Source organism: Sphaeramia orbicularis, chromosome 1 (genome assembly GCF_902148855.1).
Source record: "Sphaeramia orbicularis chromosome 1, fSphaOr1.1, whole genome shotgun sequence".
In the NCBI taxonomy this organism is placed as follows: Eukaryota; Metazoa; Chordata; class Actinopteri; order Kurtiformes; family Apogonidae; genus Sphaeramia; species Sphaeramia orbicularis.
This window is the reverse complement of record NC_043957.1, coordinates 16,201,102-16,215,707: the sequence shown is the minus strand read 5'-3', so window position 1 is coordinate 16,215,707 and position 14,606 is coordinate 16,201,102.

Below are 14,606 nucleotides of genomic sequence, written 5' to 3'. Positions count from 1 at the left end.
TGGTGTCAGTAGTCAGAAATCGGGTTGAAAATGGACCTGTGGAGTTGAATTAATGAAGAATTCAGACCCAAGCATAGCTTTTACAGTTTATGTAGACCACAGGAAAATGTTTTAAAATGCATAATTCCATTTTAAACAAGCAAAATATCCCTCCTTTAATACATATACGTATAGGCCTCAGTAAGTACTTTCACATGACACGTTACAATTTACAGAAATAAAATCTTGGGATAAAAATACTTAAATTACTGCTGCGTGACACAGGGACTCAAAATGTACATCTTTTTTTTTTTCTTTTTTCGCTGTACACAAATTTACAAAATATGCTATTCTCAGAAGAAGTTGATGCTAAATGAAACAGTTCTGATGTTAAATGACAATTGTGATTTATACTGGACAAAAATGTTTAAATTATACATTTTTATGAACACAAATATGTTGTGACATGGGGACAGCAGTTTGTCACTTTGCTCTTAGTTATAATTAAAGATTTAAAACACTATAAATATGCTAATATACTTTTATTTAACATACTTATTACAACTGCAGCAATATATACAGCTAATAGCAGAGCATATTTGACAGATGATTAGATTGTACAGAACCTTTCTATATTCTTGTACTGTTGAATAATTAGTTCCTACAGATTCACAGACTGAAAGTATCACTTATACAAGCAAGAAAAACTATTATTATCAAAGTTAATAGTGCATTTACATATTTTAGTCCTTTTTAGGTTTAATTTAATATTGATTACATCTTTTTTTTTCTACAACTGATAATGAAATTTTGTAAACAGATCCAAAAAATAGAGTTCTTAAGCGTAAAAATTAGCCTATTTGAGAAATGATTGGTGAAACTTAAATTTTTGACTGTCACTTGATCTGGTCCTGCACTGATAAAATAATGATCTAATAAAAACTACAATAAAAACAACACCAAAAAGAACCAAATTTAATTAAAAAAAAAAAAAAAAAGCATTTTTCTTCATTGAATAAGGATCAAACTCCATCATCATTAACTCATTCAGGTTGATGTTTAGTAAATCCTGTAAAAAGAGTAAATTCTTCAACAACAAGAAAAGAAAAAAAGTTGAAGTCCAGAAGAGATCTGACATTTTTCTGGCTGATGTTTTTTGCTTTGCACATTTTTGACCATTGAACAGTGATTGTATTATTTGCTTTTCCTGTTTATCATGTCTTCAGTGAGCACCTGATTCCTTCACACCACATAATAAACATAAATAACATTTACATTTTTATTTATTTATTTTTTTTCCCCTTTTTCTGTACCCATTTCTGTTGCGACTCCAAATGTTTTTTCTCTACATTTATATCCTTTCTAAAGTGATTTGTCACTATTTATTATAACATTACACTATATATTTTACATTTTTCAGTTTAAATCATGTGTTTTCCTATATTTAGGCTAATTGATCATGTAGATATTCCTTATATTCAAAGGTTATTAGATCTGAACAGAGAAAAACTGAAGAAAAAAGGGACGTTTTCAGCAAAATGTATCATTAACTGAACATAAAAACAAGTGTCCACAACTGTATTTTCTTCTTCTTTTTTTTTTTTTTTTTTTTGTATTTTTGTTCATTTTATTGCTTATTTTATTCTTTTGTACTTAATTTCAGTTTATTTTTTGCATGTTTTTTCACATGATTTATTATTTTGTACATTTTTTTATTCATTTTTGTTGATTTTATTTAAGACAAAACAACCAAGGAGTGGATGAACAAGTATAGCTAGTTTATATAATATGCAGTGACATAAACATTAGTATCATGTAGCCTATCTATAAAGTATAACAGAAATCTCCTCTCATCACTCCACATAAAAATTAGTTGACCCGTACCCTCAAAGACCTAAACTGCTAATGCCAAACAAAAATATCTACTGATCAACCACTAATCCTATCAATACATGTAAATAACTGGTATAAAATGAGTTTGATAATATTTTCATGGTCATAAGATATGACCCATTTGGAAAAGTCCATTTGTTTTCTTGTGAGTCACATGTCGTTGAGCTTGAAGCAAAGTCAGATTCATAAATCTCACATTCCATACAAAAAAAAAAAATATCTGGAAAAAACTGTTTCCAAACAAGGCAATTATTTAATGTAAAAAAGCCAAAATTTTACCTTCAATTGGTCTTGTTTTTTAGGGATTTTTCGTGTGTGTTGTTTGTTATAGGGGAACATAACTATATATTTTAAATATTGTAATGTCCAAAAGCAGCTATTCCAAATGTGAATTTATTGAACATATACATGAAAACACCTGATTATCACTGAAAAACGCAAAATGCAGAGGATAATATTATAATAAATCACCTAAAGGTTAAACGTAGAGAAATATTCATTTGTTAGTCGCCACAGAAATAGCTCTAGGTCTTTTAATAATTAAACTAGGTTGATTATCTGACTTCAGAAAATCATTAAAACATCCATCTCTACTTTATACACATCTGCTTTTTATATTTTAGACCCAAAGAGGAGTTCACTACTAAGTTTCTGGGGGTTAAGTTAATTCTCTGTGGTATTTACACCATAGAGTCTGATGTGATTTAACATAACATCCATCATTTTCATGTGACCAGTGTGTTTTTACAGATCATGTGAATGTGCAGAGGTTTAGAACAGTGATCATAGGTTCAGGTTCAGTGTTTTACTTAAAAGTATCTGAGTAAAATGCAGTGAATTTTGCTTCAAATCTGTGCCATTTAATGTAAGATCTTTTATAAATCTGTTGCCAAATAGAGTCACTGTCATAAACACAACACTTGGACTTAAAAGAGAAGTTTGGATAATTTTTTTATCTTATATTTTGAGTTTTTCTGTAAGGTAAAAGGACAGAAAATGTGGTATTATGTATATATTTAAAGCTCTGGACAAAACATTAGTTCATAGCATCATATTCTAATCAGATTGAATCCGATCGACAACAGCAGAGCTATCCCACAGACGCCTCCTGACAAACTGATGGAAACTATGAGTAGAAAAAGGCAGCAGCCGTTCGTCTGTTCCTGCCTGAAGGTTTCAGGTCTCATGAATTCATCCTGATCAGAGCAACAGACTAATGACGGTGCTGAAACAGAGGCATGGGTGCATTAATCAGGTTAATGAGAGCGAGAACATTCGCCTGCAGCTCCATCATTTGCCTCCAGAGTCACACAGTTCAATCAGCGTCTGCCGCAAACACAACGACGAAAACTATCTGAAATGGTGACAAAATTTCACACCAAAGTAGAAATAACACTACGATGGGCTGTGAAATGTCAGAGGTAGACAAATGATAAGTCGAGAAGAATCTGCAGAAACAGAATGCCTTAAAAATAAGATTTAAAACATATTAATCAGATGCAAAAATATTAACACCTTTCAAAACTCAGAGCCTGAAGTGATGTTGGTGCTGATTGTTGATAAAGAAAAGATGCAAAAAGGTACATTTTTTGTGCATCCTATTGTGAAGAGATGAGAAGACTTCGTAATCTTACCTACATTTATGTTGATTATTATCCTCTAGAACAGGGGTGTCAAACTCATTTTAGTTCAGGGGCCACATTCAGCTCAATATAACAACAGTGAAAAAAATTAAATAGCATTATGAAAGTGTTTACAACTATAAAGTTCCCTTAAAAATGTGAATAACATGAATAACCTGAAATTTCTTAAGAAAAACAAGTGGAATTTTAACAATATTATGACAATATAACAACGAACAGATCAGAGTGGATCTGCAAGTACACACAACATTTAGTAACAGGCATAATATTGTTAAAATTGCACTTACTTCTCTGGAGACATTTCAGGGTGTTCATATTTGTTCAGGTTATTCATATTTTGTGTGAAAGGATAGTTTGTAAATGTAAACATTTTTAAGGAATTTTACATATTTTTTTTATATGTAACACTTTTTTACACTAAGACAAAGGGGAAAAAATTGTAGTTGTCATTATTTATAGATTATTATCTCCGCCAAGGAGGTTATGTTTTTGCCAGGGTTTGTTTGTCTGTCTGTCTGTTTGTTTGTCTGTCCGTTAGTGTGCAACATAACTCAAAAAGTTATGGACAGATTTTGATGAAATTTTCTGGTCTGCGCCCCCCCGTGGGCCCCCCCACCCCCGATCACCACCAAAATTTAATCATTTCTTCCTTATCCCATTTCCAACAAACCCTGAAAATTTCATCAAAATCTGTCCATAACTTTTTGATTTACGTTGCACACTAACGGACAGACAAACAAACAAACAGACAAACAAACAAACCCTGGCAAAAACATAACCTCCTTGGCGGAGGTAATTAGCGTAAAATACAGTTTGTTGTCTTTTCATGGTCATCAGATATGACCCATTTGGATGTTCAGAGGCTCCGTAGTTACCGTGGAAACACCGTTATCTTCTACAACATTGATTCACCAGTAAAACCCATGGAGTTGGATTAATGACAGTGGATGGACACACTTGGTTTATGTTCAGGTAATGATATATTTTACTGAAAAGGTCACTTTTTCTACAGTTGTAGATAACAACCTATAAATTTAGTCTGAGCTTTAAAAACATCTACATGATCGGTGAAATAAATAAAGGAAAATACTTGATTTTCACTGAAAAATGCAACACACAGAAGATAATATAATAATAAATGGTGATAAATTAGGAAAGGTTAAATGTAGAGAATGATTCATTTAGAAGTCACCATAAAAATAGCTCTAGTTGTTTAAGGCCTAAATCAGAGATTAACAACCTTTTTCAGGGCTAATATTAATCAAAAATGAACTTGATGTCTTTCTAGGACCCAAATGCACAAAAATACATGATGAATTTCCTTAATATCTACATAATTAGTCTAAATAAATCCACAGGAAACCAGGAAACCATGCACATTCTACTAAATTACACAATAAAAATAGTACCATGGAACATTTGTGTACACTGAAATGAGGGGGGGTAGTTTTTGGTGGAATAAGTCATGGAGGTCAAAGGTCAAACAGCATAATTCACATTAGAAATGAGTTGAGGAGGGAATATTGGAATGTCAAGTGTAGCTAAAACTGAAAACGTTACTAGTCACCAACAAAAATCCTTTTTCAATACAGTTTGTCCAGTTTGTTTAGTTTTGAGCTTTCGTTCATGGAGTACCTCCACAGTCCCCTCTTCCATTTACAGTGGATTTGATAAAGCCAACATCTCAAATCTGATCAGATGAAAACAGAATTCATGAATTCATGAATTCTGTTTTCATTTTGACAGTGTGTGTGGTCATCTGCAAGGGAATCACAGAGACACAAGTGAACATCAAAGTGTGTATGATGCTGTAACACACTTGGTCGAGTTAGTTACAGTTGTTGAAGTGCTCTGTTGTCTTTGTCCTAGTCTACCTGCACAGAAATGTAATGGACTTTTTGTTGAAGTCATGTCTTCTCTGCTTTGATAGGTGATGATATTCACTCTTTGAGATCAGTGAAGCCATCACAGACACAACCATAGTCAGTAGTTCATTACCAATCATCAACCCAGAGGTAAACTGGAACCACAATGGACAACAGTGTAGATCTGCACATATGGTACTTTGTGTCTGCTCTACTTTTTGTGCAGATGAGGTGCATGATGTTGAATTCTGAGTCAGGATTTGGGAAAGAACACCCGGTCTAGTTCCAGTCCAGAACACTGATTGGTGGAACACCCTTTCAGTGTTTCACACTTCTGTTCACCCTCCATGTTTAATCAAATGGCGTCTGCAAACTTGTTTATTTTATTTCTACAAGATTAACTTCATTTGCATTTTGATCAGTTGGAAAATGGAGCAAAAGAAGAGAAGCTATGAGAAGTGGATGACAACAATGACTACCATTTGACTAATATTCATCTCCTACAAGGTCACTGTAATAATCTGTCTTTCCATCTGAATACGCTCTGGATAATAAACCTGGGCCTAGAACAATGTATTTCCAGAATATGATCAAAACAAATTCAGCAGGACTTAAAGTGTACCTGTACTGGTCATGCTTACAGCACTGATTGTGCTTTGTGCATCACTTATAAGCAAGAGAGGCGCAAATTCAGTAAGAAAAACAACGCCATAAATGCACCACACGGGACCTTTTTATTATATGAATTACATGTGTGGGCAGAACCTAGCGGGAGCAACCATTGGTGGACATAAGTGACACACCTGTCGTTGATTCCAGGTGATGAAGCACCAGTAAACGAGCAGCAGTCAGTGAGCAGATTAACCCATAAAGACCCAGTGCTACTTTTGTGGCAGTTCCCAAATGAAGTTTTCTCTATTTTTAACCTTTCTTAAATGACTTACACCATTGATTGTAATATTATCCTCCTTACTTTGTATTTTTTCAGTGTAAATCATTATTTTTCAATATTTAATTCGCTAATCATGTTGATGTTCATACAAGCTCAGATTAAAGGTAAGGGTTATTATATCAGAAATAGAGAAAACTGAAGAAAAACTGACTTTTTCAGGGAAAAAGTGACTTTTTTTCTTTTATCATTAACTGAACATAAAATCAAGTGTCTCCATCCACTGTCATTGATCCAACTCCATGGGTTTTCCTGGTGAATCAATATTGTAGAAGATGACAGTGTTTCCCCGCTTCTAAACATATCTGATGACCATGAAAAGATGACAAACTGTATTTTACACCAATTATTTACATGGATTGATAGGATTTGTGAATCAACAGGTATTAAACAGTTTAGATCAGTCGATGGTTTAGGTCACTAGTGGCTGTTTGGGTCTTTATGGGTTAAGTGGAAAGTACACGTTTGCACCTGTTGTTTGTGCAGCCGCAGCCTTAGCATTCCATTAATGTCCTAGAGAAGCACCTGAGTACTGGCCAATAATGTGTCATCTTCGCCTGGTTTCTGCTGCACAGGGTCAGTGACCAGTCCATCTCAGACCAGGTAATCGGACAACACTAAGAGCTTTTGCCAGTACCGGTGCTGGAGCAGCCTGTGAAGGAGGCAACATGTCTCTGACCATGACTGACTGACAGAGCAGTGACTTGGTACACACACATATTTGACAGCAGGCTATAATGTAAGTTACCAGATGGAACCGCAAGAATGATATGTCATGATCTTTTGATTTAGCTAGCAATGAAGATTCACTACAGATACCCTTTAAAGTCAGTGACTCTAAGGCCATGCTTACATGTGGTCAGGTATTTTGGAAAACTGATATTTCCCCCTCTCCATTTTCAAAAAACCCTTGTGCACACATGGCCATTTTCAGAAAAATCTTTGTTTTCATGGTCCCGTACATCTACACCATCAAGAGCATGCCAAGCTTGTAGATGGCAGCGTAATTAGATGATCGATTGCCATTAACCACCCAGACTCACAACAAAAGGATACTTCCGATAAGTGGTAAGTGATGACATAACCGTCACATGTTTTCCTGGTTCCGGGTCCAGACAAATCCGATACGTGTAACCAATACAATGCAACTGGATGAGCTGGTGACTGTTTTTTTTTTACCATCACAAACTGCTTTTCGGATGTGTCTGAGTGGATGAAACAGGGTTTGAACTCTGATGAGTTGAACCGTGTTAGTTCTGTAGTCATTAACAGCTGTGGTCTGTTTTTCAGTCATGTTTTGTCTTTAGTTCTTCAAAACCACTATGCACAGACATAAATTATTACTTCATTTACTTTCCGCTGAACTGGACAGAACAGATAAAGGACTGTTAACAAAATATGAAGTATGAAGATGTGGAAACACCTCATGAAAGCCTTATTCTATATCAAGTAAATACACAACGATCCTGTTAAGCAGATGCAGTGGGCACTAATTAGCTAAGATGCTAACACTTGCTAGCATCAAACTTCCTTATTTTCTCATTTTTTTACTTGTAACTTCACTTATCAGCTCCATCCTCTTCCTCTGTACTGCATCAAGTGGTAGAATATTCCTTTGAAGACTGTGACATCAGTCCAAGATCATTCCCTCTGTTTACACAGATACAAAAATGGAGATTTGCCAAAATCTCCACTTTGGCCAGAGTTTTTAGAAACCATCATTTTCGGTGTGCATGCCCATAGTTGTTGTATAAATGATAGGCACAAACGCAGAGAAAAATCTCTGTTTTGGCAGATACCCAGCTACATGTAAACTTAGCCTAAATAACGGCACCTCATTTGGATACATTTTCAGGAATTTTAATGTGAACTGCACAGATTACCAGGAATACATTTACTAGACTGATAAGTTCTTGATAATAAAGTTTCCTGGAAATGTTGGTGGAAAAGGGGCAAAAGTCCAAATATGGGATCTGAAAGGAATGTCCAGAAACACCTGTGGAAGAAGCACTAAGAAGGCTAGGGTGGGCTGGATGTCTGGGGGGGGGGGGGGGTCACTGCAACAGTCAGTCACTAAAGACATAGACAGGTGGTGTTAATTTCTTGATGACCTCAGAGGACCTACAGGATGGATGATGGATGATGATGGATGATTCTGATGCCGATATCAGTCTGTTGTTCAGACATGCAGCTACATGAAATCACCAGGTCCTACTGACTGATGGACTCTGATAGTCTTCAGATAGCATCATTTGTCATAGTAAACTCTAGTCAACATTTCAGTCTGATAATGTCTTTAGTTCTGAGGCTTTAAAAATGGGCACAATGTATTATAAATCATTACTTTGGACCATTCAGGATCAATTCATGAAATGTACTGTCATATTGAGTCAAATAATAATGAGCTACAATGAATCAATCTATACCATAATAAATATATTTTGGTTAAAGATGCTAATGTCATATTTTGTACACATATCAATGCAGACATGCTCTTACAGTGGAAAATTGTTTTTACTGTAGACATCATGAGCAATATGGATTCGAAATACAGATTACTTTTTAATGCCTCATCAGACAGAAAATTTCACCACAGCAGCACTACAATCTGAGAAATTAACATTAAAAACCAGATGTTTTTTAATGTGGAGACACATCAGGATAAACTGCTCTGAAGCACAAACACATTTTGTTTTTACCGTTTTCATCAGGCTGTAACTGAAGGTGAATCTGGAGATCTTACAGAAGTTAAAGACATCTCTCCTGAAAACATCAGGTCATGTTCTCTGAAATCTGGTAATTTTCCAGGTGGATTTGCTTCCATATCCTCATCTTCATTAGGAATGTAACTGATGTAAATTTATGATGAAAGTTTGTTGTGTTTTTATCAGTACTTAATGTAATGTCATGTCAGGTCATAATGTGTTTGGGAACTCCAACATCTTCAGAGTTCGCCTGTAAAAGTTATCAGATGGCTGAATCGTTGAAGTGGTTTTAATATTAAACTCAGGCCAAAATGATCCCAATTACGTCAATTATGAAACAATCTCAGGATTTCAGCTCCTGACGTTCCAGTAAAGCTGGTCCATAAATCTAACAATGTTTTGGAGTCGAAGACGAATCCTAATGTGAGCCAAACAGTCCCGTCAGCCCAGGACGACTGAGGCGACTGCAGTTGGTTTTATTTCCTGTTGAGGCCTGTATTCGCTGATGCTGTTTGTCACAGGCCCTGCGCATCGACAGCCCCGTCCACTAATGAAAGCATTCCTGTGGGCTTTGCAGCTTCAGAGAGAAAACAGATAAAATAAATGTTTACATGCATTACCCAAGGCTCTTCCAAATCCAGAGTGTCCTTCTCTTTATTTCATCAGATGTGTGTCTTGCGCCGTTTAATCTCCGAGCCATTAGGGAATAACTCAGCGCCCACAACGACGGAGCCAGTTCTTGTGAAACTCAATATCCCACCACAGCAGCGAGACACTCCAGCATGAACCCGCGAAGAGTTTCAGACGCTTCGACAACCGTTTGATGGTTTTAGTTCAAGCCTCTTCTCGGTGAAGGAACTAAAACAAGGGATCATTTGTTTGTTTAAGCCTCCTTCTTCTGCCCTGATGTTGGTAGATCATTGAAAAGAGACACTTGAGGATCCACTTGGCTTCCTGAGCCGTCGCTTCCACATGTGGTCTAACAGCCTTAATGAAGATCATATAAAACCCATTGTGTTCCACATTGTTTGAGGCTTGTCTGCGCTCCAGGGTAGGTGCATTTTACAGAAACTAAACACTTTAACTGAAATATTAATACAAGAGCAGGTCTCTGGAAGATTAAAATGAAAATCTAAACCACAAGGAACAATTTGACATGAAAATAAAAGAGAAGTGAAAGTAAAATCAGGTTAATGTTAATGGTTCATGGTTTTGTACATCATTTGTCAAGTCATATCAAAAACTTCACTTATAAAACCTGATAAAGAAAACTCAGGTAGGACTTGTCAGTTCCTGTTATCATGTGGATTTTTATAAACGTAAAACTGAAATCAACAACTAAACAGAAAGACTAAATCAGTGATTCCCAACCTTTTTTGGCTTGTGACCCCATTTTAACATCACAAATTTCTGGCGACCCCAGACATCCAAAACGGAGACCTTTTTTTTTTTTTTTGCTAAAATGAATTTGTTTTTGATCATGTAATAGTTTGCTATACTATGTTGCACACAAATATTAATTTTAGATGACATTTAGGCTATATAATGTATATTATTATGGACGGAGGCAGAAAAGCCAGGTGTAGATTACTGCACAAGGTGAGAACTTTATTTTCCTTGGTCAGGATATGTACAGTCAGTCCAGCTTGTACAAGGCTGACAATTAATACTGAACAAACAATAACTCAAACTATGAATTATGAAAGAGCTGCAGCATCTGAAACCAACCACAATGAACATTTGAAAGATAAACAGTACCACAGTGCTTCAGTTTCAGCTTCACAGTTTGTCATGTCTTTTATGTATTGGGATTGTCTCTGTCAACTCACCATATATTTTTTATTAATACTTTTTTTTTTTTTTAATCAACCACTAGAAATTTCAGGTGACCCCACATGGGGTCCTGACCCCAAGGTTGAAAAACACTGGACTAAATCAAATACAGTTTTAGTTCGACTAAGCTGTGTATGTAAAAGTACGAAGGGTTTTGAAGTAGATCTGGTAGCTCTGACACAAACACTCCTTTGGACTAAAACCCAGTCTATCATTAATTCACATTATTTCATATTATAATCCAAGACTTTACCTGTAAAACTACAACCAACCAGCATTTGGAATAAATTCCTATTTTTTAGTGACTCAAACTTGGTGGATGTTTGGACTTGTAGAACAGTGCTATCTTCTCACGTTCCTCTGACTCTTTTTACAACCCATTATCAAGTTGATTTTTCTCCTAATCCAAACCAAAGTATAACCATGGTATTATCTAGATGTCCATCAGATGTTGCCATGTGCCTTAAACATACCCTCTGGTCAAGTGTCAATATGTGATGAGAACATGTAGTGATTTCACATTAAACAATAGAAACAAGAGCAGAAAATCACATTTTCATTTGTTGATATTTTTTATAACGCAAAAGGATGTAAATGTGACAAGTAGGCAATATTGATCTGCTGGAATGAGGATATAAATGTTGTCCTTGGGTCCATTTACATTCACATTAATGCTCTGATCATTATCCAGTTTCTGGAGTTTTCAGATTATGAGTGATCATCTAAACAGTATAATCTGATATGTTTAACATTTACATTTACATTTATGCATTTGGCAGACGCTTTTTTCCAAAGCAACTTACAAGGGAAAACCAATCAAATCACTCAATCAATCAAATTTTATTTATATAGCGCCAGATCACAACAAAAAGTTATCTCATGACACTTTATATATAGAGTTGGTCAAAACCAGACTCTAAGCCACTCTAAGACTCTAAGTTTTATCAGATAACAGCAGTAATCCGATTATGAGAAATCACATTAACCCTTGTTCTCCCCAATACTCTGATGTCTTCATGCATGTATACCTTTTAATGTCATTTATTTCATTCTTTTACATCTGCATATGTGTAAAAACAATTCAGTCATAGAAAATGAAGTGATGTAGTCAAATGTGAGCAGAAGACAATAACAGGAAGTTTGATTCTACCGTCACCACATACATACGAACTACGAAAGAAATCCAATAAGACACTGAAATGTCTAAACCAGAGTTATTCTATCATTGTATTTCTAAAGTGCATGTAAACACATCAGATCTGATTATTACAATTATCTGATTACTAACAGTTATTTGGTTTTTATTGTCATGTTAACAGGCTCAGTGTAATTTCTGTCCAATCAGAGTGTTGAGCCTAGTTTATTTAATTTGTAACCTTTATTTAACCAGGTAAGTCATCAACAAAACATTGTTATTTACAATGATGACCTGGCAAAGCCTCTCGATGGGGGGAGGTGTCACAGAATGTACAGCTGTAACATAAAAATGATAAATGACATGACAAAAAAATATAAGATGATTTAAAAGGTTCTAAAACAAAATATAAAACAGGCAGAAAAGTCATATAAGCAGCAGCACATGTCTCTTAAAATGTCCATAATACTTTTCTTAAATGCAGAAATTGAAATCAAATCGTCCAGTTTCACTGATATTCCAATTTTTTACTGCTGTTTATTGAAAAGATGATAGTTAAATAGTTATATTTTGCTTTTTTTTTTATTTTTTTTTAAAGGAATTATGCATTTTAAAACATTTCCCTGTGGTCTACATAAACTGTAAATGCTCTGCTTGGGTCTGAATTCTTCATTAATTCAGCTCCACAGGTCTATCTTCAACCCTATTTCTGAGTAATGACACCAGAAAGGTCATTTTGAGCACTGGCCCTTTAAATGCAAATGCACCACTTCATGCCCCACCCCCTCCAGGTTGTTGGCTGTGCTACTCTGTCCCATTCAACCAACAACTGAACATTTTAGGTAATCAGTTTGAAGTTTGGACATATTTTCAGTATGGACTACAACCGCTGCTGCTGACAAACAGTTATGTTGTACTGGGAGAAATGTTCATCAGAAGTCTTGACCTTATATGTGCAAATGTCGTGACGTAACTAGCAGGAATTAAAACGGGTTGTAGAAATCCACTTGATTTTTGCCTAAATGAATATAAAGATAGCTTTGCAGCACCTGGAGGATTCAAATTCAAACTTTTGGAACTATTAGGGTCCAAATACACAAATAAATGTACCAAAGACTAAAACAAGTGGGTTAACAAAATATGACCTCCTTTATGATTAGAAGGATGGTCCGACTGGTCTGTCTTCTCTTGCCATATTTATAATTCGACGTATATACAGATTAAAAGTATAAACCCAGATTTATGCTACAGTGAACTCCAAACGGTCCCTTGGATGTTTCTGAGGTGTTGCTTTTCCTTCGTTGCCGCGAAGAACGTCTGCGCACACACTGGGAAACTAAAGACTTGGACGCCATCTGACATAGATTACAATGGGCCAGTCAGTGGCAATAAATGCAGCATTAAGTCCAGCCCAAACGCCACACGCTGGAGCGGGCGCTTTGTGGGTGAGGCCTTGGCCGGTGTTCAGATGGATGTGACGGAACCACTTATCATGGAGTTTATAGGCCCGTAATGAAACAGTAACCGGAGTCGTTTGCACGCATTAAAGTGGGTGTTGAAGTGGAAATCTGAAGGCAGCCCGTGGAACATTAGACTTAAAGTGCGGCGAGCTGTAAACTGTGTACTCTGGATCCCTCGCCGCTTTGGCAGCTCGACTGAAGCGCCCGTCGTTGGGAATTCTTTTCAAGCCTGTGATGGAGGAAATGTTACCCATCGCCGGCTGTTCGCGGCTCAGAGCGAAGACACGGATGCTGCTCATGACATCATGTCTCAGTTTTCTTCTTGCAGCCTGTTTTCTGAGCCCGACCTCGCCGACTTGAACTCCTCTTTTGCTTCTCATGAACTGAAAATACTTTCCCTCTCCAAGCCTCATAACAAAGCCACATCTGTACTGTTTAGAATCAGACATGAGCGTCTTTGAACTGTCCCTTTTAATAACCTTATTTCAGACAAACGCAAGTATAAATGTCATAAAGCAGATATTTTTCCATTGTTGTCAAATTTCAGTCGAATCGAAAGCAGACGACCGCAGCTTTTTACTAACATTTACATACAAGTCCTCAATCTGACTAATCTTTTAAGTGATGGAAAGTAGATGCATCAACCAAACTTTTGTACATGATGATTCAAGTTTTACTGCTCTGCTCAGAGACTTGGGGAAGTGGTTTCACTCATCGATAAGAGCATCAGGTTCATCTTCTTCATGACTTTTGGCTTGGGCTAAGAGAAGAAAGCTGCAGTAAAATTAAGGATGTTTTCAGATTCTGGCTTTTTTTTATCCGTGATTTCAGCTTTAGCAGCAAATCAAGGACCAGAGGAAACAGGAGGATAAGAGCGATGCTTTGGATGAAAACTGTACAGCAGGGGTTTCAAACATACGGCCCGTGAACCAAAACTGGGATGAGATTATAAAATGTAAAAATTACAGTGACGATGTTAAAAGTCAAGAATGTCATATTCATTTTAGTTCAGGTTCCACATACAGACCAATATGAGCTCCAGTGGATTGGACCAGTAAAATCATAATCACAGTAAAATCCAAATTTTTTTTTTTTTTTTAGTGTAAAACAGGCTCTCAAAAAGTAAAATCACCCAAAAATGTTA